We start from the raw sequence: 25,557 nt of genomic DNA on the forward strand, positions 1-25,557 counted from the left end.
TCTTGTATATTTGACATAGTAATGTGTAATTGTTGTATTGTGTGTTAACATACATTCAGTCTTCCAATGATGAGACAATATATCATTTTAAAGCAAATTGGCCAACAAAATATTCAGTTTTTCTAAATTATGACTTTAATGTGAATGAAATGTCCTATGTCATTTATTTCTTGATACAAATAAGGTCTATTTTATGGACAATAATATTTAAAGATTATTAAACATGAATTCTAAGACAACATTTTAGTAACATTGACATCAAATTTTTAAACAAAATTTTACCAGAAACAGTGGAACTATTTGGAACAATTACTAAGAAGATCTAGGGGATTAAATTATTACTATTGAAAGAGTTTACAATAAAAAAGGAAAAGGCAAGGACCGTTGCTTGGTAAGATCCTCACCAAATGCCCCGTTTCTGATGTCCTGGTGCCACTCTTGAAGGTCTTTCTTTTGGTGTGAAGATCTCTGAGGACAGCTAGCAAGCCACAGTCAGAAGCTGCTGATTGCCAGCAAATTCACAGCTGCTCCCTGGAACTGGCTTTCGGGACTTCTCAATGCTCCAGGAAGGGCTGAGCAGAAAGCCTGTTCTCCCCAGAGATTCCAGCAAGGATGTGAAGTGCACACCGGGGCTCCGAGGCTCCGCTTGGCTGTGTGGGGAGCGTGTTTTGCACCCTGATGAGCTCAGAGGTCGAGCAAGGCCAGCAGGTTGCAAAATGAAATCAATAATGACATTTTCTGTTGGTTAAAGATAATTACCAAAATGAGTAGGGTGACATCTCTCAAAATGAACAAAGTGACAGTGAAAAAACTGGGGAGATCTGAATGAAGTCTGCAGTTTAGTTAACAGCACTGAATTGATTTTAATTTATACGTTTTGACGAATGTACTATAGTAGTGTAAGACGTTCTCATCATGGGAAGGTGGGTGGGGAGTATATGGGGATTCTCCGTATGACCCTTCTGCAGTCTAAAATTATTTTAAAATAAAAAGTACATATATATTTAATATATATGTGCAAATATTTCTTTTACAAGGAGTTCTACAGGAGTTAGGCTGAGAGATTTTGATGCCACATGGAGGGAGTCTGTTGCCGATCTCAAATACGGCACCTGGCCTGATAAATATTTTGTGGGCAGGACGTTGAAGAATGCATCTCCTGTGCCGAGTGCACACAGTTCATTCTTTTGGAGCACTTTCCTGCCCTGAGGATCACTGCGAGTCCCCCGTGGTAGTCTGTTTGCACCTGGAGATGTGGGGGCAGCACCCTGCCCCATCTCTTTTATGTCCTAATAATGCTGCCGTTCTGACCATCCATTGAATCGGGTCCCTACTGCATTTCACACTTGGATTAACTCAATCATGCAAATTATGTCAAGCCTAAAAGAAATCGGGCTGTGGGCAAATAAGAAACGCTAATAAAAATTGAAAATACGGCTCACAGCCGAGATGCTCCTTTAAGAGGCGGCTGCTCTCACAGTCCTCAGGTTCCCCGGCTTTGGGAGAGTGGGAGTGGGGTGGGGGGGTAAGCAGGGTAGGGGCGTAAGCAGACTTGAGCTGCAACATAAAGAAACCCACAAGGTCAATTAGATTCCCAAATCTGGATTCACCTCTTCATGTGGAATGAAATGGTCCCGACAAGATTAGCAGGACACGATGAACAAAGCATTCCTTGAAATATTTTTGTTTGTCCTTACCAAGCAAAGATTTCCAGCGGACTTTTAGTAGGTTTCCCAGTATTCCGTCTTGCATTAACACACAGTGTTTCGGTGCCAAGCCTCTGCTCTGCTGGTTCCTCCACTTGGAAGCCCTCTGGTAGACATTTCTATCACACATCTGGCTCTTTACTGTCATCTGAGGTCCGGTTAAAACACAATCCCTTAATTCAGACAGCTTTCCTGACTGATCTCAAGAGAAGCACTGTCTCCTGCTCTGAACCCTGTCCTGTTTTGCTGGTTTTTCACGTACGTCACCTAACATTTCCTGCCTTACATCAGACTCATTTGTGTACACTCAGCTCCTTGCTGCCTGGAATGTAGGCTGCCTGATGGAGAAGCCATGCTCTCTGGGTACGACACCACAAGTTCTGGTGTCATGGTTTATACACATCATTGTGGGTGCTCAGAAGTTATTTCTAGAAGGATTTCCTTGGAGTTTAGGTCGTGAATGAAGAAAAGACTATAATGGGAGAGGCTATGAGAGCTTCTAACTTCTATGTCAGACTGGCTTCATGCTCAATTTGGTCTCCGTTCTTCATCGGTAGGGAACATTAGGCCATTAGGTAAAGGAAGGGACCTGGTGTGTGTGTGTGTGTTTTCTTTCTTTTCTTTTCTTTTCTTTCTTTCTCTTTCTTTCTTTCTTTCTTTCTTTCTTTCTTTCTTTCTTTCTTTCTTTCTTTCTTTCTTTCTTTCTTTCTTTCTTTCTTTTCTTTCTTTCTCTTTCTTCCTTTCTCTCTCTCTCTTTCTTTATTTCTTTTTTTAGACAGTCTTGCTCTGTCACCAAGCTGGAGTGCAGTGGCACGACCTTGGCTGGCTGCAACCTCCTCCTCCGGGGTTGAAGTGATTCTCCTGCCTAAGCCTCCCGAGTAGCTGAGCCTACAGGTGCACACCACCATGCCTGGCTAATTTTTGTATTTTTAATAGAGACAGGGTTTCACCATGTTGGCCAGGATGGTCTTGATCTCTTGACCTCGTGATCTGCCTCGACCTCCCAAAGTGCTGGGATTACAGGCATGAGCTACTGTGCCTGACCAACCGTGTGTGTTTCTAAACAAAAAACCAAATTTGAAAAGAACCATGAATATGCAAGGAGGGCCTGGACCCTGTTGGAAGCCCTCAGAGGCATGACTCCAGCTAATCCTTAGCTTCCAGGGGTGAACCCAAATGTGTAGCAGGTGCTTGGTTTGATTCCCCGCTTACTCCTGAATTCTTGATCCACTCAGCACTAGTCTCCCTTTAGGGGTTTCACCTACTTTACTTGAAAGCTATTGACCTAAGATTGCCTGTGCAGATAATTTCCTGTACCCACTAACATGGATTAGATTTAAGTTTATTGAGTGCAGAGATGACATTTAAAACTTCTCTGTATCATTCACAGCACCTAGCCCAGAATGGAGTTCAAAAGTATTAATTCAGTCATTGCCCCCACCAGTGGGATAAGCTGAGCTGGCAGGACCCTTCTCCAACCTCTCCTTGTCCCTCCCAGCTACTCCTGCCAAGCGGATTGAGGATATTGTGTGGAGGATCACAACCTAGAGCAAATGACACTGTCTCTGAGGATGGAGATGATGATATTACTAATAGCAACCCCAAGAACAACGTTTACAAGTGCTTCCACCTATGGACCATGTGCTGTGTTTAAGTACTTATGTGCCTTATCTCATTTAATCCTTAAGAAATCCTCCAAGGTATGTGCTAAATGAGTGTCAATGATGCACCTTTTACACACAAGAAACCTGAGGTTTTGGGAGAATCAGAAATGTGGATCTTAGAGCCCAGGCCCTGAGTCAGCAGGAAAACCTACACTTCCGGTCCTGTGGTCTTGATCAGCTGTGCTGGTGCAGCCAGCACAGAGTGGAGGCTTTGAAACATACATCTTCTCACAAAGGACCATTGTTTCCAACAGAGGGATCAGAATAGCGCTGCTCCTGTCTTCTGGGTTGATGTAAACAGTCTGGGTAGACCAGGGTCTTATCTCCATCTACAGCTGAGGAGGCCGGAGACAATTTGATAGAAGCTGCACTTCAGTGACCACAGGCACACACAGAGAGTCTGCACAGGTTCACCCAAAGATCTATCTCCAAAAGCTGAGCTTTTCCTAGAACAGCCATAATATCTGGCTTTATTCCACATTTGTTTTTACCTTGCTGCTTCTCCTGAAGAAAGCCCTATGACAAAAATTGGCAATAAAATTATTAACCATAATCATTTTTATCTTAAACCAACTCACTTATGTTTAATAACCACTGAAGTAGGTGAGTTAAAAATAACCTCGTATTCTATTTCTCCTTCTGGGTGATTGGCATCTCTTTCCATTCAAAATTAGAGAAAATACCAAAGCTCAGCCGTAATCTTCCTTCTAGAGGCTTGTTGGAACTCCAAACACATACCCCTGACAGATACAACAGGGATTAATGAGCCATGACCAGAAGTTTGATTTTTCTGTCAAGTGCTCCCATCCGTCTTTAATAAACAGAAGAACAACATAAACTCCATTGCCTGCCTTCCACTGCTGAAACTGAGCTGGCTGTTCCTGGTACCGTGTGTGTTGAGTTGAGTTATGATTCTAAATGACTTGACAAACGCTTTTACAAGCCCCTTTGGTCTGCTACTCTGGTGACTGTCTTTGCTCCCCAAGTTCCATTTCTTTGCCTCTGTTCAACGTGGGCAGCTCAGTGCTTTGCCAGTGGAAACCGTCAAATGTAATATCACATTTACAACTAAACGACTTCAATTTAGTGTCACTGGTGCACTATCTGTGGTGTAAAACTGCCAAAATACCCACTGTTTTCCCTTTAAGCCATGCTGTGTGCGTTTTTGCAGAAGGCTGTCTCCTGCGAGGACCAGAAGTTGAGCCAAGGCACAGGGAACCTACAGTAGCAGATGGTAAGAACCAGGTATGATCGCGGAGCAACGCCTGATGTCATGGCACTCTTCCTCTATTCTGATGAAGCTGTATTTTGTTTCAGGAAAATATCTGTCCTTAACAAAAATAATTGCTCAGTCCACGTTCACTGAAAAACTGCGTTGCTCAAAAAAAGAGAGGTTTATATTGCAAAGATTATTAAGAACAGGAATGTATTTCTTTTCTCTTTTCTTTTTCTTTTATCTTCTTGTTCTTGCAAAATAAACTAGGATTTGTGTGGGACATTTATTTCTTTATTCCCTACGATTGTTGCTGAAAAGACTGGCTGCCTTAAACCAAGCTGACCACAGGATGTCCCCAGTGTTCCATGAAAATTCCACTGAAAGGGCATTTACCTGGTAATGCAAAACTTGATTCTTAAAGAAGAAAGGTCAGAGCACGTAGATGTGGTCACATCTACAATTTCAAACAAAATCTGGTTTTGCAGAGGCAGCCTCAGTGTCATCAGATAAAAATCAAAGCAGATCTGAATGGAGGTTGTCCTTGAAGAAGAGTGTGCCACCTACAAGTAAAGCCACTAAACTTAACAGCCCAGAGCTGCTATTTAATTGCCCCTGAAGAGAAGTCACCCTGAGGTGGAGTTAATAACCAATACTAGATCTTTTTTTTTCTTTCACTTTAATTTTCTTTGAAAGCTTCATGCTCAAGCGACGTGGTGACCAATAGCTAATGAAACTATGCTGCTCAAATACCTTCCTCGGGCTGACATATTTAGCAAATCCCAAAACGAGAGTCTGAAGGAGCCCAAAAGAGAAAATATTTAAAAGAATCATGAATATGCATCTAAACTTATTGAGTTAACACATTTTAAAATAGAAATGAGTTAAATATTTAACTCAATCTGCTCTGGCACAAGGGCAGGGGTGACATAGCCACGGTGCAAAAAAGCAGCTATGGACTAGGTATTTCACAGAAAATTCCCAGGGAAGGCAGTGGGAAAGGGCAGCTCTATCTGTCACTGAACTCATGGAGGCATGGTGTGGAACTGCGTGTGTGAAATATTTCCTTCTGTCTTTTCATGGATTGATAGGTCACAGAGTTCAGTGCTAGGTCAAGTCACCCAAGGACCACGGCAACTCGTCAGCCTCCTCTCTGGCCTGGATGATCCCAGGTTCAAGCAGATTTCTGTTGGTCTATGTTATCCAACCTTCGTGAGTTGAGTCAACAAGTATATCACACTGATCAATTCCACTGGTGGTATAATAGCCCTCACCTCTGCTTGATTTTAACTTGTCTACAGACTGTGAGTGTCTATTCTGCACTGGGGAACAGTCACAGAGCATGCAGCTTCACCTCAGTGAAAGTATTCAAGGGTCTGGATAGAGTCTGTTTCCCATTTTTTTCTTTTTTAATTAATTACTTTTTATGTATAATTGACATAATAAGTGAACATATTTATGGGATACAGTGTGATGTTTCAATGCATGTATACATTGTATAAATGATTAAGTCAGGGTAATTACCATATTCATCACTTTAAACATTTATCATTTTTTTTTGTAGTGATAACATTCAAAATGTTCTCTTCTAGCCATCTTGAAATATACAGAACATTGCTATTTGCTATAGTCACCGTACTATGTAATAGAACACCGCAATGTATTCTTCCATCCTAACTACAACTCTGTATCTATTGATCAACCTCTTTTGTTTCCCCTTACCCCTCCCCTCTCCAGGCTCTGATAACCACTATTCTACTCTCTATTTCTATTAAGGCAACTTTTTGAGATTCCACTTATGAGTGAGATCATGCAATATTTGTCTTTCTGTGCCTGGCTTATTTCACTTAATAATGTCCTCCAGGTTGATCCCTTTCATTTATATACCTGTGTATACAAATCTGAACTTCTGTTATTTTAAAACTCTTGATGGAAGCCGTGCTTCTACTGATGCGGAGGCTGTTATGAGCTGAATTGTATTTCACCAAATTCCCACGCTGAAGTCCTAACCCCCAGTACTTCAGAATGTGGTGGTGTTTGGGGATACGGTCTTTAACAAGCTAAGGTTAAACCTTGTCATTGGCATAGGCCCTAATCCAATGTGACTGGTGTCCTTATAAAAAGAGGAGATTAGGGCACAGACATGCACAGAGGGAAGACCATGTGAGGACATAGGGAGAAGGTGGCATCTACAAGCCAAGGAGAGGGGCCTCAGAGGAATCGACCCTGCCCACACCTTAATCTCTGACTTGGAGCCTCCAGAATTGTGAGGAAATAAATCTCTGTTGTTTAAGCCACTCACCCTGTGGCACTTTGTCATGGCAGCCCTAGCAAATGCATATAGAGGCAAAACATTTCAGTATGGTAGTACTAGTTATGTATTATTAGTCACTAGCTCTTTGGTTAAACACAGCTCTCCTAGGCCAGGCACAGTGGCTCACACCTGTAATCCCAACACTTTGAGAGGCCAAGGTGGGAGGATTACCTCAGGTCAGGAGTTCAAGACCATCTCTACTAAAAATACAAAAATTAGCTGGGTGTGGTGCTGCACGCCTGTAATCCCAGCTACTCAGGAGGCTGCGGCAGGAGAATTGCTTGAGCCTAGGAGACAGAGGTTGCAGTGAGCCAAGATTGTGCCACTGCACTCCAGCCTGGCCAACAGAGTGAGACTCTGTCTCAAAAACAGAAACAAAAACAAAACAACAAAATACAAAGCTCTCCTAACTCAATAATAATGGCTGACATCAACTTAGAACTTGGTAAATTCTGCGCATTCTACCAAGAGATTTACATATATTAACTCAGATAATCATCAAGGCATCCTTCTGAGGTTGAAATCCCCATTTTTCAGATGAGAAAACTGAGGTAAGCACCCCTGTCCCATCAGCCTCTAGGGCCCACACTTGAGGACTAGCACAAAATCTTCCAAACCATGGGGAGGGAGGATCACAAAAAGGTAGAAAAAAAATTGTGCTATTTTCTTCATATTCCTGTTTTATCTGCTAACTTCTGACACAGTATTTTTGCCTCTTGTGGGTAAATCTTGAATAGAATACACTTGCCCTACACATATGCTGATTACCCAAGAGTTAAGCTTGATTTCCACTCTTTAATCATGGGGCCACACCTTTTCCCTTTTTTAGGGCACATCTATATCCATGGGTATATTCCAAATTATTTAATCTAATCTTCCAAATTACCTACTACCGCCAAATCCCCGTGGATTGTATGAAGAAGGCCAGGCTGGACAGGGGCGAGCAGGACATGGTGAGCATTGAGTGAGTGAGGCCAGTGACTGGGCATAACCCAGTTGGTGAATCCATGATTCACATGGAATCAGAGATCTGTGGAGCTGGGCAGGCCTTATAGATCTTCTGGTTCATTTAATTCATGGTTCCATTTCAGCACTTATCACAGTCTGGACTGATTTAGAGTGGGCTGTGTGTGTGTGAGTCTTCCCTTCCCACCCCTGAAAAGGGGTTCCCTGCAGACACAGTGCAGGGAGAGAAGCACCAAGAACTCCTCCTTTAGCAGCAGTACACACTGACACTCAGGGATGTGTCCTTGGGCTTGTAACTTGCCAGGATGTACAGCTAGTGCTGGACCAGCCCAGAGGCTGGCTTGGCTCATAGTCCAGTGCTGTTTCCATGACAACACACTGTCTCATAGAAATATCCAAATTTATTTTTTAAAAAAGATACACTGGGCTGGGCACGGTGGCTCACGCCTGTAATCCCAGCACTTTGGGAGGCCGAGACGGGCGGATCACGAGGTCAGGAGATCGAGACCATCCTGGCTAACACGGTGAAACTCCGTCTCTACTAAAAATACAAAAAACTAGCCAGGCGTGGTGGCGGGCGCCTGTAGTCCCAGCCACTCGGGAGGCTGAGGCAGGAGAATGGCGTGAACCTGGGAAGTGGAGTTTGCAGTGAGCCAAGATCACGCCACTGCACTCAAGCCTGGGCGACAGAGCAAAACTCCGTCTCAGAAAAAAAAAAGAAAAAAAAAAAAAGATACACTGGTAGATAATTATTCTCATCACAAAGGAATATGTTACTGTGAGGAAGGATTCACTGTCTAGGACAATGAGCTTCGTAAGAAAACAGGGCATGAGCTTGAAACCAAACTTGAAATTGAAAAATAAAAAAGCAGCAACTAGACATTCACTACCTCAAAAATAGAGAAAAGCGTATTGACCTTCTGGTTTTGAAATTGTTTAATAACTGGAAACTAGTTTCAAACTTGAGTTTGGCATAGTTTTAAGAACTCAGTCAAGAGGAATGCAAAACCCTATTTTTAAAATACAGCTGCTACATTTTTAAGGCAATACCATCAATCTGCAGTGGAGGCAAACATACAAAGGAAATGTACTTCAAATGTTTTATAACTAATGGATGTATAAAGTAAAATATAAAGAAAATTTGTTTAGTTTTAGCAATCGCAGAGTATTAAAAACATCCATTTTTTAAGGATTACGGAAAGTATTCAGGTTATTATTTGTTCAACTCAACCAGTTAATTATGTGAATGTCTATTTCAAAATACCCAACCGGAATCTCAGGGGATGTGTGTGAGTGTTCTATCTCATGACTCTTTATAGTAATAAAAATAAGCAAAAAGTAAATACAATTTGGGTTTAAATAGCTTTCCTCTTTCCTCTGGCCACTTGGGCCTTCGTTTTGTTTAATTAATCTGTTCATTTCTGGTGAGACCATCTCTTGGCAATGCTTTGGGATACTTAGGTTTCCTGGAGTACAGAAGAACGGTCCGTGTGGTTTCATACTGAACTGTGCGGTTGGAGGGGGGTCTGCTACAGTCGTTCTGGACACATTCCTCCTCCTATCTTGTGTGTGATAAGAGATTTGATCAGCTCTTAAGCAGCTTCTGCCTGTTTTCGGCATCTACAGTGCATCACTTTCCTGGCTGGACTCACCAGCTTAGAGAAAGCAAACAACTTAGAAAAATCACAAAGCACAGTGCAGGTGCCCCACTGGATGGAGGGGACACGCTTTTGCAGTTATCTGCTGCTGTGTTGGGTGTTAACTTCTGTGGCTGAATATTTAAGCCTGGGAACTTTCTTGGTTTTCGCCCTCACATCGGGCATTATCTGGCCTTTCCCTGGAGGGTGACTTGTGCGGGTGGGGTGGGGTGGGGTGGAGGGAGAGGAGCGCGAAGGCAGGGATGACTGCCCACCTTGGATGCCTTTTCCAGCACGATGCGCTGACTAATGAGCAGAGGCCACTGCTGAAGAGCAAGGCTGGGTCTCCTTTTCCGGAGACTGAGCCCATTACCCTCTCGGCCCCACTAGCCTACAGGCACCCAGCCTGCCTCCCAAATGGATGACTTCCGGCTCGCTACGCCGCTCCGGGTCCTGGTGCCAGTGGCCGTGAATAACCTTGCTTTTGTGTGTATTTATTTTATTTTGAATTTCTCCACCCTGGATCTTTCCACCTCCAAACCCCACCCCCTGCTTGCCGGCCCCATGTGGTGATGTTTCTTGAAATGTTAGATTCTTTCTTCCTCTATCCCCCCCTCCTGTTCTGGAAGCATTTTGTTTCTGTACTGCTTTGTGAAGCTGGTGCTGAGTCCAGATCCTTGGGGCTTTAAAGTTGAATTAATTATTAAACAGGAAGGGAGCAGTACTTTCAGCAGGCGCCAAGTAACTATACTTAAACTGCAACCTGGCACTGTTTTTCCCACCCTTGTGCTGTGGTTTGCTGAAGGCAACTGGAGATTTTTATTCTAGTTTTAATCAAGCATTTCTGTAAGTTTTCAGGCAGTTAAGATTTGGCAGCCAAGGGCTGGGAAGTCAGTCTTCATCACCTCCTGACCAGTTTGGCCAAAGACAAAATTAAAACACAATCAGAAGTACTTTCCCAGTTCATAAATCAATCTGAAATTGCCCATTCTCTACGGGTTGCTTTTCCTGAGGACAGGGTGGGCTTTTCTCTCAAATATATGTGTATTTTTTATTGATTAGCTCCCATTTGTAGAGAATGGTGCTTTTCAAATAAAACCATCAGAACGTTGGCTTTAGTTGCCGTGTGATTGTTATAATCACTGCTTTAATTTAGGGGCTATGTTGAAGATACGAAACCCTTATTTAAAAATATACTCAGGAAGGCTGGGTACAGTGGCTCATGCCTGTAGCCCTAGAACTTTTGGAGGCCAAGGCAGGAGGATCACTTGGGACCAGGCGTTTGAGTCCAGCCTAGCCAACATAATGAGATCCCCATCTCTAAAATAATGAAACATTAGCCGGGCATGGTGGTACGCCTGTAGTCCTAGCTACTCAGGAGGCTGAGGCGGGAGAATCACTTGAGCCCAGGAGTTTGAGGCTGCAGTGAGCTAGGATATTGCCACAGGACTCCAGCCCGGGCAACAGAACAAGGCACTCTCTCTAAAAATAATAAGAGTAATAATAAAGTAAAAATAAAAATACGTGTGGAGACACAGCAGAATTTCTTACTTTTCTGAGGCTGGGTATTGATGCTTTTCAGAAATTCGCAACTTGATGGAGTTGGTGGTTCAGCTTAGCCCCGATACTGAATACAGACATTCTCGCAGAGCGATATGAATGAGAAAGTGGCTGTGTTCTAGAGAAACCCAAAGCCTTCCTAAAGGTATCAAACTAATACCCTTAAATGACAGCAAGATGCTTTTTGGAGGCTGCCCCTGCAGAGGGCTGACCCTCTGATTTTCACCTGGCTCCTGGCATTTGGTGGTGGGCCTTTCCCAGTCTCGGCTGACTGCTCTGCAGGAAGCTCGCTAGGAAGTGCTCTGCTCAGCTCCATTAAGTCTCACCCTGTAGCTGAGCAGCGGTGCAGGCTGTCGGGGTGGGGAGGGAGGAAGAGCTATCTGGGTGCAGCTGGGTGCGTAGGCAGGAGTGTGAAGCAGCCTCAAGAGGAAAGAGAACAAAGATTTGGTTAAAAATTTAGATTCATGCATATAAATTTGGAACAGGGCAAAAAAAAGTAAGCCCAACGCACACAACCCTCCCGCACCCCTTCCAGTTGGCTTGTGGTGAAGTGTGCATGTGAGAACAGCTCAAAACCGAAACACCGTACACTCATGTCACCCCTAACGATGTGCTGGGAAACCTTGCAACAGATATATCCTTAGAACTTTTAAAAATGAGAGACATTCTGTGAGCCTTCAGTCCAAATACTATTTTTTTGGACTTATTTTCTATTCAGGGATTTTTTTAAAAAAGTATTCTTGCTGACAATTCTTAATTTTAAAAAAAAATTAAACATTTTAATCATACATATAATCTATGTCTTCACTGTGTAATTTCCATCAGTCAACAGATTTAATTATAATAAATTAATAAATATACTTACAATAAGCAAAAAACTGTGGTCCACTGGCTTCTTGAAAAAGATTAGCTAGAAGAAACCAAATAAATGTACACTTCTAGGAATTTAAGCTCAAAATTTCAAGCACCTCTATTTTTTCTGAATTGTCACCTTTTCCAGGGACTGATCCTTTCTCAATAAATCATCCTCCGACCTTGGTGTTGAGATTGTCATGGGGCTTCTACTCTCAGGATGTCAGATTTGGTCATATTATTTAGGATTCTATCATGGCCACATTGCACTTCTAACCACAGGAAATAATTTAAAACCCAGACTGGAAATGATATATTCCTCAACAACCAATATTTGGAAAATATATTTATTAAATGCACAACTTTTGTACAATTTCTATCCGTTCTTTATGTCCTATTTTCTTTCCAGAAAACATATTCTGCACTGGTTTTAAAATCACATGACAAGATTTCTAATCTTTGGGCAAAAGTCCTCATCCTTTATGTTTGGAAATGGGTTGATACTCTTATCCCTCACCCATGGGAAGTTCGCAATATAAAATTTTTAAAAATACTTTATTTAAAATAACTTTCCAACAGCTGGCCTAGTCTTCTATGTTTAGATATTAGAAAACACTTGAAAAGCACTTTCACTTAGTTAAAAAGGAAAACTAGTCAATAATAATCATAACAACCCTTTAAACAAAAAAAAGAATACGGAGAATACCGAACAGGCATGCATTGCGTTGTAAAAGCCTTTTTCTTTCCCTAGTTAAGGATAACTCTAAAAATATTGTGTATACCCACCTATGGTTTCCTGAGGACTTTCTTGCCAGTCTGCTGAAAAGCAAAAATTAGGAAATTATGTCTGATTTGTGTCAAATATGTTCCAAAGAATCATGGGGTTTTCCTTTCACTATAAGGAGTATTCATGGAGGAAGTCGTCCTCTGAGCAGTTGTCACCTTTTCTTACGTGGTATTCCCAACTGCAATGCCAGGCGTTGGGGGCTTTGCCACCGTGGGAGCGGCTCCAGTTCCTGGGTGAGCCCAGGGCCTGCCCAGACGTCGGCCATCTCTGCAGGTGTATGGGCTGCGGCCCTAGGCAAGACTGTCTCTGCCTTCCCCAAAGGTCTCTGAGCCCTTCTGCGGCCCAGGTGGTTCCAATTTGAGGCCTACATTCGGTGCTGGAGCTGTATTGAGTTTCTTCCCTGAAACCAACAAAACCTGCTTCAGCATTTTGCTTGGATTAAAATATTTGTCCCTTTTTTTTCACAGGGCAGAAGGAGGACTCCTGAAGCCTCCGAAGGAAGGAAATCATTACAGGGCCCTACAGAAGTAGGTCATGTGCTACAGCTGCTCATAGTTTGAGAGGAAGAAACACGGGACCTCAAACCTGGAACACGACTCTTTCAAAATGCTTGTGAGTAACCCAAGGAAAACATCCTCCCCAGGCTTATCTAATAACCATGATCTCTAATCGTCTCAATGTGTGCTCAGGTTTCCTTAGGAGTTTGCACCCACTTCTCAGAGCTAACGAGACGCCGAAACAGAACACAGCAAAAAGTAATGAAGGAGATTTAATAGTTTGTGTTAAAGCTAATATGGTCCATTAGGAGCTGTCATTTTTATAAACAATGAGGATATGTTACCCTCTTCTTTGGTGTAAAGTCATTCCATGCAGGACCTGTAAACATTCGGTAATGATCTGTAGAACATGCATGAATGACAATTAAAGCGCCACTTGAAAAGTCTGCTTTCCTCACATATTTGGTTTCTCGCTAAATAAACTTGTAAAGTTCATACATGTGTACGCATATGCTTACATTATAAAAAAAGGTGTGCATTTCATTAAGAAAATCAACGAACAGATATCTTGTAAGTGTTTTTGGTTCCCATTAGCTTGAGAAATATCAGAAGTGATTAGTTAAATGAGGAGCATAGGTTCTGTTTTTTAGTGCATACTATAATAATAAAACAAGTAGTCTTTTATGGTAGCTTAGTGAAATAAAATTATAGTTCACAATGTCATGAAAGGCATGATTACTGAGTACGATCTTTGAAAGTTACAAGTAAAAAAGCTTCTATAAAACCTATCTGTTGCAAAAAAAGTACGTTCTACAGTGATTCAGATATATTTCTGAAATGTATTTTTTAATTGTGGCTTATACCAAGCAGAGACAAGACTCGAGAACTTGCATTCTTTTTGAGACTCACTGAATGTACTTGAGAAAATAAAATCAGGTTGACTCCCTCTGACTTTGTAAATAGAGTTTGCTCCCTTGCTTTCTCTCTCTTTTAAAGGACAAATGATTCCTTTTTATAGGTTTTAGGTTTGGCAGAATTTGATTAAAAAAAAAAAATTCTTACAACCCCCTAACATTTTCTGTTGCAAACAGGAGTGGGTAGGGAGTAGGGGATAAAGAAAGGTCCAGATTAAAATTATTCTAGTTATTCACATAGACTTGAAAGCTCCAGTGACGAGGTTTGAGAGGTAGCCTTAGGCAGAACTTGCTATCAAAGAAGGCCAGGAACAAAAAACATTTAAAAGCAGATTACGAGTCTCTCCTAACAAAGCAAAATCAAATCACTGATGGATAAGTGCAGCTGGGTTAAAATTGTTTCCTTAAAAAGGCTTTAAAAACTTTTTTGAGTGATAAGCTGGAGGCTGACCCTTTTATGCTTCTGAGCAGACTCCTCCTGGAAAAGCCTTTTCCATCTCTTCCAGGGCGACCTCTTTTGGGGTGAGCCAGAGTCTCTCTCTTCTCATTTAACACAAGCAGGCCCTTGGCTGGAAAAGGCTGGCAATGTGGTTTCCAAGAAAGGGAAAGATGCTCTTTGATCTAAGTCAAGCCCTCCAAGAGAGTTTAGCTACTAGTCCCAACAGCATAGCTGGATTCCCCATGGTCATCTATGAACTATTTGTGCAATGCCCAAGCTGGAATGACCATTATTGGTGTAAAATCAACTTGAAACCTGAAGAAAATCTTCAACAAAGAAAAGCCCCAGACTCCAGGTCACTTAAGCCACAAAAATGTGCTGGGTAGATTGTGGCTCGCTGTCTAGATCAAGGCCATGTGGACGACATGGAGGCATACCTCCCAGCGTCAGATGTAACTCAGATGCTGGGTCTTTCAGAGACTGATTTCAAACAGGGCTTTTAAAAACAAGGGAAGAGGGAAAAAAAAAGAAAACCAATGAGCAAGTGGTGTTCAATTTATTCACATATGTTCCAAATGGCACAGAGATAAGCAAAAAGGGTTCTGGTATGTTTTTTAATGATTTCATTATCACCAGACAAGAATGGAAAGATCGTCCAGATGCTATTGAAGAGATAGAAAAAGAAGATTTAAAAAAATAAGAATAATATCTTGAATGGTTCCCTGCCCGGGTACATAAACAGTGAAGACTGACCAATGAGATCTTTGAAGTTAGGTCTATTTGCAAGTCCATTTATTTAAAAAGGAAGGTTGAGATGATGTAGAAAAAAAAAGAAAGAAAACTTTTAGAAAAATTTGATCTTGGCCTGGCTGTCTTCTTCTCTGCATGAGCATTGTTTGCCTGGGGTGGATTGTCATCTGAGCCAGTGATTAAGCAGGGAGGGAGAGTGAAGCAAAGCTACAGTCCCCTCCGGTAGAGCAGGGGCTGGGCTAGTGCCCTGCTGGGGAAGCCCGTGTCACACACAGCACACAGGGAGGATGAGGATTATTCCCATTGCAAGGGCTGCAGCTTGGGTCACAGATCTGCCTCTTTCCTTCTCTTGGCTGCTCCTTGTCCATCCATAATAGCCGTTGTGGTGTGTCAAATTCTGCACTATTGCAAAGTGCCCCAGCCACTGGGTCTGAAAAAAGCTCTCTCCCTTTTCTGGAGGCTCTCTGAAAAGTGAGTACTCTCCATTGCTTGTGTGGATATACTTGGCCACCTAGAAAGTGAGTTTATGGTCTCTTTTTAGTTTTATAAAATTATTATTATTTATTGTTAGTGTTTTTAAAGACAGGGTCTCGCTCTGTTGCCCATGTTGGATGCAGGGTGCGACAGCCTCAAACACCTGGGTTCAAGCTGTTCCCCAACCTCAGCCTGCCAAGTAGCCAGGACTGCAGTGGCACGCCATGCCCTGCTAAGGTTTGTGATCTCTTTATGGGTGTGTGTGTGTTGTGTTTCTAAGTAGATTGTAAGCTTCCTGAAGGTGGAGGCCACAGTCTTCCTGATCAGGTCTATGACCTTCTAATTGTTCAGTAGAAATGGGTCTGTTGCTGGGTGCATGATAATGAAACAGAATAGACCATGCCCAGGAAAGTGCGTAGAGGTGCAAGTCTTAATCAAGGATGCAAAGTGTGTTTGGCGTGACTCAAAGTAAGCCAAAAGTATTGCTCAAAGCAGCCTCTACCTATGGAATGATCGAAACAACGCCTCTTCAGAAAGACAGCATGTGTTTTACAGACCCACGGTTCCCCTGGAGTTCCCGAAATCCACTGAGAGTGTGGGGACTTGGATTCTTCTATCCCCCAATTCTCCTGATTCACTGCCACACTGTCCCTGGGCTTTATTAGGGTAAAACTTGCCAGTATCTGGAAAAGTAGTAAAACCCTCATTTCTCTGAAAGCACTGGAATTGTACATGCAGGATGGATCATTTTCATTTATGTTTGGTATGACCATTATTTCAGCTGCTTCGTGTCTGTCAGAACTTATACATGCTGTTCGTTTCATGGCCAAAATATGGTGTGACCTATCTTGAAACCCCAAGAAAATTTCTCTAGCAACAGCATTGTTTTCTGACATTGTAAATCATCTCTCCTTCTACATAATTTTGCATGGCCATGATAAAAATAAATGTGGATATCTGAATTTTATAGTTGAAGACGTTAAGTGGGTACTTGTAAATTAGATTCTCTGAGTCCCAACAACATCTATTTATTGTTTTGCTTATAATTCTTTAATGTTTACCAAAGGGACCTCCTATTGCTTACAACAAAATAGCAAAAAACACAATATCTAGAAGTGTGTTTAGTCCAGCTAAGGGCTGATCTGGGGCTGCCCATGCAATCAAAACCTCTGTCTTAGCTCCCCCTGGGCCTTGAAAGGTAAAGCTCTCACCCGTTAACTCTCTCGGTTCACGGATATGTCACCGGAATTATTTTTTGTTTTGTGTTGTTGTTGTTGTTGTTTTTTTTGCATATGGTACAAATCATATTGGAAAGAGGCAAATTAATCTCTTTAATACAAAATCATTTACTTAGTACCCACTATATGCAACACCAGTGACAGAAAAGCTACACAAAAAAAGCACATCAGTTGGGAATGTGGTCGTGTTCAGCTTCTTGCTCATGTAAATAATTGGAAACAGAGTCAGTGCGTCGCACTCCCACAACTCAGATGCTGTTTCCCTTAATGGTTCCCTCCCTGTTCAAAGGCAGGATCATCCCCGGATTACCGCAGTTTTAGACAGCACGCTAATGTTCACTAACAGGGTAATGGAAATTAAAAATGTAAATAAGTGCTTGGGTTCCCTACCCCCAAATATGTCAGATAACTGCTTATTTTCCTCTAAATTAATGTGCTTTGAGGTTCTGTAGGCAGAGGCTAAACACCTATTACGAATATTATCATATGCCTTGTTTTTACTAATCTTTGGTTTGGGTGACTGGATTTAAGTGACGTAAGCAAGAAGGTATGGAAAGTGAGAGTAATCACAATGTGAAAATGCCAGTGAGACCCCTAGTGCCCTATGGCCTATTGGAGCAATTCCACCCGCCTTTTTGTTTTGTTTTGGTTTTTTGAGATGGAGTCTGGCTCTGTCGCCCAGGCTGGAGTGCAGTGGCTGGATCTCCGCTCACTGCAAGCTCTGCCTCCCAGGTTTACACCATTCTCCTGCCTCAGCCTCCCAAGTAGCTGGGACTACAGGCGCCCGCCACCTCGCCAGGCTAGTTTTTTGTATTTTTTTTTTTTAAGTAGAGACGGGGTTTCACCGTGTTAGCCAGGATGGTCTCCATCTCCTGACCTCGTGATCCGCCCGTCTCGGCCTCCCAAAGTGCTGGGATTACAGGCTTGCGCCACCGCGCCTGGCCTCACCCGCTTTTACAAGTTTCTCCCTCCTCCATCCCTTCTCCTCCTGGAACTTCCTGCCTTGGTTTTCACTAGTTCAGACAGGCACTGTGTCTTCTCACCAATCTCAGCTTCCTTTCACTCTAGATTTCTCCATTCTGGCCTGGGAACTTTACTTGTCATTCAGTCACCCCAGAGTCTCTTCCACCTCATCCCCAAACAACTTTCTAAAGTTTTCATTTAAGTAAAAACTAGTAAAACACTGGTAAGCACTGGTTAAATAACCTTTGTGAAATAAAAAATATGTAATCGAATTTGGGACTTCTTTATCTGATGACAATCTTTGTTATTCATTTTGTGATGTTTCTAGAAACTCTCCAAATTAATCTCCATGTAAATCTGGTCCTTCCACCTTCAGAGGGCCTTTGGCTTGTAAAAGTCTCAGTTTTCCAGTTTTATTATATTCGTGTACTTATCTGAAACAAATGCTCCATGTGCTTGTGCATGTGTTATTGTGTGTGCATGTGTTATTGTGTGTGCATGTGTTGTTGTGTGGATTGTGAATTCTTTCAGGAGGACATATCCTTTATCGTCATCATCTTCTTTTTCTTATTTTTTTTCTCTTTTCATCATGAGTCCTATACTCACTGAATATCTATAATCACAGAAGTCCCTCAATAAATGTTGTAAAGTTATTGGCAGTGTTGTGCTTAGGCAAAATTCCCATGATGTCAATAAAAAACTTTACCTGAAAAAGAAAGATAGGATAGAGCAGACAAAACAGTATAATTCCAAGCTAGTTGAAATCTATATTATACCCCTTTAACAAGGAAGCTTATTAAAAATAATTAAAGAAAATGAGTAGTTTTAAATGTAAATTTTGTTCAAAATTTCCAATTTTAAATAGGTTTTGAAATACATAAAGCATAGTTTGTCATCATACAATGTATTTTCCCTTATCGGACCTACCTTGCAATTCCAAGAAAATTTCTCTGGCAACGGCATCGTTTTCTAACATTGTAAATAATCTCTTCCTCCACAAAATTTTATATTTGTGTAGCCTAAAACATTTGTGGGTGTGTGTGTTTTATGAGAGTTATTCAACCAAATAAGTGATTACCAAAGATATCATTTTATTGTTTTGTTTTTTTTAAGTATGGATAGAATTTTTAACTCAATTTTTGTTTTTCATTTAAAACTGCGCGGCATGGCAATTAGACCATCACACCAAAAAGCAAGTTAGAAAGGGAACAAAGGGCATAGCCATTTGTTTTGCATTCAAGGAAACATATTTCATAGGAAATAAAGAATATCTACCTGCGTTAAGAGATCAGAAACAAAATGGTGGTGTCATCCACAAGGACAAGGTGGAGCTAATGTATTCCCATCAGATGTCCTGGCAAGGCTTTTGAGTTTTGTTTTGAAATTTACTCAGACATACAAAGCCCGGGTAGAGAGTAAACAGCGTACTGGAGTTCAGTAATCCAGGCGACATTTCTAGTGCCTAACCTGGGAGAGAAGAAATGTACAAATTCTGAATGAGGTAAAGAATAGGCCCCTATTACTTTACTAGGAGATATCTGCAGGGGAACTTCTGCAAACTCCAGCTCATTACGACGCAGTAACAAATGCAGTTCTATAGAGACACCTACTAAAATTCCTGATTAACTAGGGACAAACCTGGATCCTTGTACATCTAATGCCACTGTATTTACCTAGAAGTCAGCAAAACCCACAATAATGTACCATTATTTTCCTAAGTAAAAGTAAATGAATATAAATCTAAATCATCCAACGCTATTGTGCCTTAAAAAGGCATATGTTCATAGAAAGTAACAGTGGGAACTGCGGAGTTCGTTGTCTGAATTAAATACAAATTTACACACCCAAATGACTAAAATAATGAAAGTGATAGATTAGGGTATTGATGCATAATCACTGTCTAGAATGCAGAACTTACGAGCAGCCTGATTTTGAGAACAATTACTTGTAATTAAAGCTGTGCTGGTTACCAAAAAAAAATAAATAAATAAATAGAGAAGTCCTTTGTGTGTAACACCAATTAATTACTTTTTTTTTTTTTTCCCCCAGCAAGAATAGCTCTTAAATGTTTGTGCTGCTATTTATATCTGACCACGTTCAGGAGTGGTATGAAATATGTATTGCTTAGCAGCTTTCTCAGAATGCTATTTGCAACTCACGCTTTTCAGTCAGTTTTCCTTAAACCCATTTAAAAAATAGTAACATCCGTAAGACTCTAAGAGTGATATTAAGATTCTTGTTTTCTTCATAATTAATAAAAACAAATCCCTAGACCCAACTAGACAGTTTGTAAATCAATTTCTCTAGCTGCCACCACCACCTGAATAGTGATTCAATTATAAACACAGTGCTGCTCAGGTATAGCAAGTATTTTTTTCTTGGTAAGGACTTAAAATATGACTGTGTTGTATTTAGCCACACAGCAGCCCTGTGGTTCTTAGTCAACCCAAAACAGGAGGTGGTGGTGGTTGGTGATTGTGTCACTGAGCACTCTTTGTCTTTTGGGAGCAGGGCAGGGTCAGCTGGCTGTCAGGGGCTGAAAGAGGATTGGCCACTGGCATCCAGCTGCCATCCCAGCTCCCAAAGGTCTGATGACTGGCTGGCTCATCCACTGTCCCCAGTTTGAGGTTCCTGCTGGAACTGGCCCTAGGGAGAGAGCTATGAGCAAATGCACCACTCAGTCCCCTCCTCCACTTAGTGACAGAGCAAGTTCTGGATTTTTCAGAACAGTCCCTTTTTCAGGTGAGTTTATTATTTGCTGTGTAACCGACAGTGACTGAATTCCTTACCTATTGTGAATCTGTTCATAAACTAGGCAACTACATCAGTTACAGGGTTCTGTTTCTACATCTGGAGTTCTGAAAAGAAAATCACTGTAGGAAACAGATCAGAGTAAATGTGAATATGAATTTTATTTGGGTGAATAATCTCTGAGTGTCATTTTTCTTCTTTTCTCCATTTTTCCAAGGTGAATGTAACATCTCTGCAATGAATAGTGATCTGTGTTGTGGTTAGAAATGCAGGATCAGAGATCCTACTGCCCGGGTTCAATTCCTGGCTTAATCCTGTATTGCTGTAAGACTTTGAGGGACTTATCTTCAGCCGGACACCAGCGGCTCACACTGGTGATCCTCGCACTTGGGAGGCCAAGGTGGGTGGCTCCCTGGAGATCAGGAGTTCAAGACCAGCCTGGCCAACATGGAGAAACCCTGTCTCTACTAAAAATACAAAAATTAGCCAGGCGTGGTGGTGCCTGCCTCTAGTCTCAGCTTCTTGAGAGGCTGAGGCAGGAGAATCGCTTGAACCCGGGAGGCAGAGGATGCAGTGAGCTGAGATGCTGAGATCATGCCACTGCACTCCAGCCTGGGCGACAGAGTGAGATTCCATCTCAAAAAAAAGAAAAGCTTGTCTTCACCAAGGACTCCATGGGTCCTCTCTATGAAACTGTAATGGTAAGGCTGTTGTGAAGATTATGTAAGATATATATATAAAGAAGTTTTTACATTGCCCAATCCAAAAGAATCACCATTAATTAGTTGCATTTAAAAGATTATAAAAACACAAAAATAAATTATTTTCTCATGATTATTATGCCTCAAATTCTCATAATAGTGATCACTTCTTTAAGATGTTAAGGCATAAGGTTTTCCTGAAACACATTTAAAAAATAGTAACATCAGAAAGATTCTAATGTAAGAGAGGCATTAAGATTCCTCTTTTCTTCATAATTAATAAAGACAAGTTCCTCTACCCAGCTAGATGTACTAAATATGGACCTGGTTTTATGCTTAGGATATTTTTCAAGAACGGCACACACAAAACTCTTAATAGTGATTTCCTCTGTGGAAAGGGAGAGTCTGGAGAAGGAAGGAAAACTTTTATCTTTTATATTTTTCTGTAGCATTTTTACTGTGCATGGATATGTCTTTTACATTGCCTATTACAATACTCATTAACCCATAAGTGGAAATAAACGTTTAAATTAACTAGTGGAGTACAGGATTCTGAAAGACCGGAGGTGAAAATGAAGGAGCAGTGCAGGGAGTACAGACGAGCCCACGGCCCACCTTAGGGTATCACTGGGACATCCTGGGCCACTGAGCAATCCTGGGCCACAGACGCCATTGCTGACCTCAGCATGCCCTAATGCAGGCATGAAAGCACATAGGATTTGGGCTCAGTCAGACTTGATGTTGAACATTGGTCTGTTCATCAGTGATCTGTGTGGCCTTAGGGAAGTTGCTTAATTTCTCTGTACAGCAATTTCCTCACTGGATATCTTTTTAAAAGGAGGATCATAATGTCTACTTTCATTTCTCCACGTCTAAGTGTGTTGTGAATACTATGTAAGTTCTGGCCTAGTGTAGGGTGTGGGGAAAGTTAACAAATCTTGGCTCTTCTTTCCCTCCCCTAACTCCTTGTCCAGTCAACTTTTTTTTTTTTTTTTTTTTTTTTTTTTGAGACAAGGTCTCACTCTGTCACTCAGGCTGGAGTAGAGTGGCACAATTATAACTTACTGCAGCCTTAAACTCTTGGGCTTGAACAATTCTCCTGCCCCAGCTTTCAGACTTACAGGTGCACACCACAGCACCTAATTTAAAAAAATTTTTCTGGAGATGGATGTCTCACTGTGTTGCCCAGGGTGGTCTCAAACTCTTTGGCTCAAGCAATTCTAATGCCTTGACCTCTCAAAGTGCTGGGATTAGAGGCATGAGCCACTGCACTGACCCATTTTTAAAAAATTGTAAACGTGTTAATATTTATCAGAGAGTTAAATCCCCATCCTTTTCTCTCTCTCTACCCTCTCTCCTTTTCTTTCTCCCTGCCTTCTCATCTTTGTGTGTGTCTTTAAAAACTCACCAGAAGGAAGCTTTCCTGACCTTGTTGTGATGAACTGGATATCTGTGTGCCCCCAAACGCCATGTGTTGAAATTCTAATGCCCAAAACGAAGGTGTTAAGAGGTGGTTAGGTTTTGAAGGCAGAGCCCTAATGGGTGGGATTAGTGCCCTTATAAAAGAGACCCCGGAGAGATTCCTTGCCTTTCCCACCATGTTGGGGCATAGTGAGGCCAATTTTTATATATGTACTTTAAGTTCTGGGATACATGTGCTGAATGTGCAGGGTTGTTACATAGGTAGACACATGCCATGGTGGTTTGTTGCACCCATCCACCCATCATCTACATTAGGTACTTCTTCTAATGCTGTCCCTCCCCTAGCCCCCCACCACCTGACAGGCCCCAGTGTGTGATGTTCCCCTCCCTATGTCCATGTGTTCTCATTGTTCAACTCCCACTTACGAGTGAGAACATGCAGTGTTTGCTTTTCTGTTCTTGTGTTAGTTTGCTGAGAATGATGGTTTCCAGCTTCATCCATGTCCCTGCAAAGGACATGAACTCATCCTTTTTTAATGGCTGCATAGTATTCCATAGTATATATGTGCCACATTTTATTTATCCAGTCTATGATTGATGGGCATTTGGGTTGGTTCCAAGTCTTTACTATTGTGAACAGTGCTGCAATAAATGTACATGTACATGTGTCTTTATAGTAGCATGATTTATAACCCTTTGGGTATACACCCAGTAATGAGATGGCTGGGTCAAACAGCATTTCTAGTTCTAGATCCTTGAGGAACTGCCATACTTCTTCCACAATGGTTGAACTAATTTACACTCCCACCAACAGTGTAAAAGTGTTCCTATTTATCCACATCCTCTTAAGCATCTGTTGTTTCTTGACTTTTTAATGATTGCCATTCTAACTGGCGTGAGATGGTATCTCATTGTGGTTTGATTTGCATTTCTCTAATGACCAGTGATGATGAGCTTTTTTCATGTTTGTTGGCCACATAAATGTCTTCTTTTGACAAGTGTCTGTTCATATCCTTTGCCCAATTTTTGATGGGGTTGTTTTTTTCTTGTGTATTTGTTGAATTTCTTTGTAGGTTTTGGATATTAACCTTTTGTCAGATGGATAGATTGCAAAAAATTTATCCCATTCTGTAGGTTGCCTGTTCACTCCAATGATAGTTTCTTTTGCTGTGCAGAAGCTCTTTAGTTTAATTAGATCCCATTTGTCAATTTTGGCTTTTGTTGCAATTGCTTTTGGTGTTTCAGTCATGAAGTCTTTGCCCATGCCTATGATGAGGACAATCTTCTATGAACCAGGACAAGAACCAAATCTGGCAGCACCCTGATCTTGGACTTCCCAGTCTCCAGAACTGTAAGAAATAAACATGTGCTGTTAACACAACCCAGTTTATGGTATTTTGTTATAGCAACATGAACTGACTAAGACACTCATCCAAAATGGGTTCTTAAACAAATATACAAAAGAACTCCCGACTGGGAAATTCTGGCTCAGAGTCTAAGCACTTTATGGCTGGGCTAATTTTCTCTGATTCTGTCAGAGTGGAAGTTCAGCCAGAAGCTATTCTTCTCTCTAACTCTGAGGAAAATTAATAGTTTTTTTCTCCTTAGCCTTTATTCTAGGCTAAATAATCACTAATCATTTAGCTTTCCATTGTGGTCTTACTTTAAAACTATTTTTTGCATTTGAAGATGTTTCTCTTACACCTTCTCTAGGTTCTGCATGGCTCACAGTTGTAGCACCCAGTTCTGCATAATCCAGACAGAGTCTATTTGGTTGGTCCAGTGGCCTCCTCCCCACCTCTTTTGCTTGTATTTGAGGGTTATTGTAAGGGACACAAGTCAGGAGAGTAAGAGGAAACCTTGGGAATTTCTTACCCACTCAGTTTCCTTCTTCTCTTATTTCCAGTCTCACAAGCACATCCTTCCAAACCTAGAATCAATTCTATGTTCATTCCCATTTAATACCCTTCTCATCTTATTCTCATGTAATGATCTGACATACAAATCAACAAAAGTGTTCTCAAATGAAGATATAAAGGGCTACCTTTCCCAGGCACAAATGATATCCAACAATGCCCATCAAAGTGAAGACTGGATTTGCTGGTGGATAAATTGGTTTCCCAGTTCCTCTAATCACTTGTAGGCGTGAATAAGAAAACACTAGATTGCTCCAAGGTAGGCTAGGAGTGAATATTCATTTTCCCAGAGATTGTCTTCTCATTAAAGGGCTTCATGATAGAACCTAAATTGCAGATTCCTTAAATTGCACTGAAAGTTGCTGGATTGAAATATCTTTGCAGTATAAAAATTGCCATGTCTATAATGCTCCCTACCTTATTTTTGAAATCTGGTGCAATTAATAGATACACAGGGCTATTTTCATAGTACCCTAGATTCACAGAGGAAGAAGTGAAACTAATCACCTTTTACAAACTAGCAAAATTTCGGGACTGCTTAATGGAACTAGTGAATAGTGTAGCCAGTAGAGGTTACATTTCATCAAACAGTTATACGAAGCTCAAAAGTGAGATGCAAGATTTCAGACAAAGAGTAAAATCAATTCAGAAAAAGAGAGGATGAATAGATCAAAAGATGAAGCGATGAGGTTATGAAGAGTTGGAAGTGGAAAATGAATTTGAAAACTGTTTTGGTTAGAGGTTATAAAGGAGAAGGATCGATAATTATTTCACAGTGTTGAAAATCTTGTTA

General features: G+C 41.4%; 1 protein-coding gene and 1 long non-coding RNA gene across 4 annotated transcripts in view; one reads left to right on the plus strand and one right to left on the minus strand.

The window, feature by feature from the left end:
- The window catches only part of LOC105490159 (uncharacterized), a 158,470-nt gene that overhangs the window by 87,333 nt on the left and 45,580 nt on the right, over positions 1-25,557 (plus strand). Inside the window, exon 3 of the long non-coding RNA XR_011612076.1 lies at positions 13,167-13,311. This is a non-coding gene — a long non-coding RNA (uncharacterized lncRNA). The remainder of the gene's footprint in view (positions 1-13,166; positions 13,312-25,557) is intronic.
- LOC105490157 (uncharacterized) overlaps positions 6,065-25,557 on the minus strand; it is a 92,974-nt gene continuing 73,481 nt past the window's right edge. For all 3 annotated transcript variants that reach the window (XR_011612062.1, XM_071077178.1, XM_071077177.1), the window contains 5 exons: positions 23,275-24,197; positions 19,250-19,441; positions 12,699-13,099; positions 11,926-11,970; positions 6,065-11,480 (listed from right to left, as the gene is read on the minus strand). The gene's annotated coding sequence lies outside the window, so the exon portion shown is untranslated. The remainder of the gene's footprint in view (positions 11,481-11,925; positions 11,971-12,698; positions 13,100-19,249; positions 19,442-23,274; positions 24,198-25,557) is intronic.

Source organism: Macaca nemestrina, chromosome 13 (assembly GCF_043159975.1).
Source record: "Macaca nemestrina isolate mMacNem1 chromosome 13, mMacNem.hap1, whole genome shotgun sequence".
Classification (NCBI taxonomy): Eukaryota; Metazoa; Chordata; class Mammalia; order Primates; family Cercopithecidae; genus Macaca; species Macaca nemestrina.